We start from the raw sequence: 3,937 nt of genomic DNA, 5'->3' as shown, positions 1-3,937 counted from the left end.
TATTACTGCAGTCACAGATACACTGCCCTCAGAGAAATCAGAATCAATTTAGGCACCTAATACTAGGATGTCTGGGAGTGAATTGGTTTGGAATTAATCGAGTAAAACAAGGCAGTGAAAGCCCCTGTAACGTGTTGGGCTGGGAGCGGCTGCAGCCCTGGGGAGGGAACGACAATGCACATTTTGCACCGTGAATTTTTTATTAAGGGCTGGGGTTTTTTATTTTTTTATTATTGAATATGAATATTTTACACGTCCAAGCTCAGAACAATGCTTTTTTTGGCTGGCTCTGCACTTTTCATGGTTGTGTACCCTTGCATTGCATAACTGAGAGAGATCCATTTACACACAGGGGGAAAGGGGACTAATGAATCTCAGCAAAGCTAACTTTACTGCGTGTGAAAAAACAGCACTCTGAAGTTTTCCAAATAAAAAAATATACATACATAAAATACTTGCATGGAATGGCTTAATAAAATCAGGGGGTGTGTGTGGGTGCACGTGTGGGTCTGTGTGGAATGACTGCAGAGCCTCCCTCACCCAGAGCTCGCTCCATGCAAGGACATCCCCACCTGGAAAAGCTCTGGAAAGTTCTTACCTCTTTCATATCAAACTCCTCACACTCAGCTACTCACCTGATGTGTCCAAAGCTGAGAAATGAAAGGGGACCTTGCAGGTGCTCGGTAAATCCTTGGATGGAGCTGCTCACACTCAGTGCAGGGCTGGTAGCTACCTGTGACTGGTAACACCTTTACCCTTTCTGGTGCTTCCTGAATGTCCCAGAGGTTGTTTCTGGACACCCCTGCACAGCCTGCAGCCCCTCTGGCCCCATCCCTGGGAACATCCAAGGGCAGGTTGGACAGGACAGGCTGTGATGGGTCCCCACGGGTCTTTGGGACAGGCACTGCTACATCTCTGAGCATCTCTGACAATTAGAGTATCCTTCTCTTGGATGGATGGCCTTACAGGGCTAAGCGAGCTCCATCTGCCCGGGTTTGAAATCAGAGTTGTCCTTCTCCTAGGATGACCGCCAGAAGGCTAGTGAGCTCATCCTGCCCATGAACACATTTGACCCTTCAGTTTCGACCTGTCTGGCATGGGAGACCCTACCGGAGGCATATGCCACCACCAGCACAGCTCGCAACCTCAAAAGGGGATACTGAAATAGTTTGGACAAGCCCTTTTGTTTTTTTTTTTCCCCTACCTTTCCTTCACAGCTTCCTACAGTTTAACCCAGGGACATTTCCTTGCCCTGAGCACCCCTCTAAGATGCTTTGAGACAAAACAAAACAAAATAAACAACCAACCAACACACAAAAACACAACCCACAAAACAACAACAATAAAAACACACCACATTCCAGCCGAACCCTTATCTCACTCCCACTCTCCCACCGCGTCAATGCCCGAAGAGGCGCGATCCCAGCACACCCCTGGGCAAGAGCGGGCACAGATGTAAGAGGTCCCTGCATGCACTAGGCTTGGGGACCCTCCACAGCCCCTGCCCAGCCCAAACCCTCCAGCCCCCAGAGAAACCCACTGCCTACCCCAAATCTCATCCCCCAGCGTGCCCCTGCAAGCTCCTCTTTGCACTGCCCACCCGCGGCCCCCCAAACGAGCCCGCCTCGCCGGCCCGGGGAAACCCCGGGTCCGTCCGCCCACCCCCCCGTTCCTGCCCGGCCTAACCTGGGGATCTCCCCCCGTCTCTGAACGGGGCCATCCATCCCCCCCTCCCCCGGACGATCTGGGGGACCCCCGGAACAGTCCGCCCCCCCCCCTCGGCCCCCCCCTGCACCCGCCCGGCCCGACCCGGCGCGGCCCCGTCCCGCGGCCCGGCCCCGCATGGCCACCGGCCATTCGCCAACCGCTCCGCCGCTCCGGCGTCGAAACAGAGCTCCCGACGGCTTCTCCACGAGGTCGACTACACAGATCGGCGCGGCAGCATCTGCCGTGCGTGCAGGGCAGCGACGAGGCACAGCAGCTGGAGCGGGTCCCTCCCCACCCACCACCCAACTGCAGGAGCGCGCCGAGCGCGTGGCTGCCGGCCCGGCCGCCATCTTGGCCCCCTCAACAAAGACAGTAATTGCCCAGAGAGTATCTGAGCCCTGGGGGTTCACTGTGTGGGGGATAACAGGGAGGAGAGGGAGAAAGCAAGAGCTCTCCTACAGCTCTGGAAAGCTCACAGCAAAAAACGGGCAGGGTGACAAGAACCACATTGTTTGGGGTAATCAGTGTGCATCGTCCTGGGCTGACATCCCCCAGTGCCAACAAAGCCTTTAAACTCACGGGGAATGGGCAAAGTGCAAAATGATGAATTGTTTGACATGTAAAAGAAAATAAAGAGCTGCTACTGGATTGAAACAGTTTAACTGAGACTTTGGGAGGGAAAAAAATCCCGGGTTCTGGCTGGGAGAGAGTTAATTTCCCTACCGGTAGCTGGTGTGGGGCTGTTTGGGATTTGTGCTGGAAACAGTGTTGATAACACAGGGATGTTTTCATTATTGCTGAGCAGGGTTTACACAGAGCCAAGGCCTTCTCCTCCTCACTCCACCTCAGCAGAGAGTGGATTGGGGTGCATGGGGAGCTGGGAGGGGACCCAGCCAGGACAGGTGACCCAACTGACCCAGGGATATTCCAGCCCGTGTGGCACCGTGGTCAGCGTGTAAAGCTGGGGGAGAAGAAGGAAGGGGGGGATGTTCTGAGTGATGGCATTTGCCTCCCACTCTTTAATCCCTGCTCACCAGACCAGTGCTGCTTTCCTGAGACTGGGAAGATCCCAGACACTCACAGAGCCACAGAATAATGGCTGGGGTTGGAAAGGGCCTCTGGAGATCATCCAGTTCAACCCAAGGCAGGTGACACAGGAACACGTCTGGAAGAGCAGAAAAATCCCAGACTGCTGATTCTGACCTCATAACAGCTCTGAAGTGCTCTGAATACTTGCCTTGACTTGATGCAGGAATATGGATCTCGGCCTTGTGGAGCCTCAGGAGCAGGAAAGCCTCATGCTTTTCCCCAGCTCTTTGCTTTCTGCTTTCACTCTGCTCATGGGGAAAATGAGGCTTGGTGGGTCTTGTGCTCAAACCGTCCTCCACTCCCCTGCCCTCGTCCTTCCAGCCTGGTTTATCTTCCCCCCGCCCTGCCGAGGGATGCTCGGGGCTCGGGGGGCTCCTGTACCTCCCTCAGAGCACTTGGGGATGTCTTGTAGGAAAGGAAAAGAGCGTTGCGATCCCTCCAGGGGCAGCTGGAGGAGGTGACAGGTGGCTGATGGGTCCCAAGGCAGCAGAGGGCATCCCTGAGTTTGGAGAGTCATCCCCGGAGCTGAGCGAGCAGAGCCAGCCCTGAACCGAGTGATTCCCGAGGCTCGTTTCAGCTCTTCTCCTCTTTGCACGTCTTAATGTGTAAATCTGTAGCCAAAATACGTAAATCACAGTGCAAATCACCTTCCCGAATTGGGGGGAGGGGGGGTTCTCCTGCCTGACTGGGAGCTGTGCACACACTTGCAGGTGTGGATGAAGATGAGCTCTGTAAATCCAGTTTTCAAGCTGTTTATTCGAATGCAGGTTTCAGTGCTGAAAATTCACACCCTTGTTAAGAATTTCATAGGTCGTTTTGGCAATCCAAAAGCCAAAGTGTGGGATTATTTATGAACACCGAGCTCGGCAAGGCAGATTTGTTTAGTAATTCCAGCAAAAGTTTGCAGGATAATCCCTTTCCCCAGGGCTCTGTGAGGAGGCAGAGGGATAACACTTTCTGCTAATGGATTCAGCTTTTCCCAAAGAGGATCCATGCCAGGTCAGGACCAATCCCTCAGAGTCCTGACATCAAAACATTTGTTCAGGAGAACTCCAAAAATCAACCCAAACCAGACACCTTTCACCTTGTGCTCTCTAATTTACTAACCTTAATGAGCATTATATTATCTAAATTCAGTCTC

This window comes from Empidonax traillii, unplaced genomic scaffold, assembly GCF_003031625.1.
Source record: "Empidonax traillii isolate 1590-97213 ecotype Southwest subspecies unplaced genomic scaffold, ASM303162v1 scaffold454:size726355, whole genome shotgun sequence".
In the NCBI taxonomy this organism is placed as follows: domain Eukaryota; kingdom Metazoa; phylum Chordata; class Aves; order Passeriformes; family Tyrannidae; genus Empidonax; species Empidonax traillii.
The sequence above is the reverse complement of the archived record's forward strand: the minus strand, read 5'-3'. Positions refer to the sequence as shown.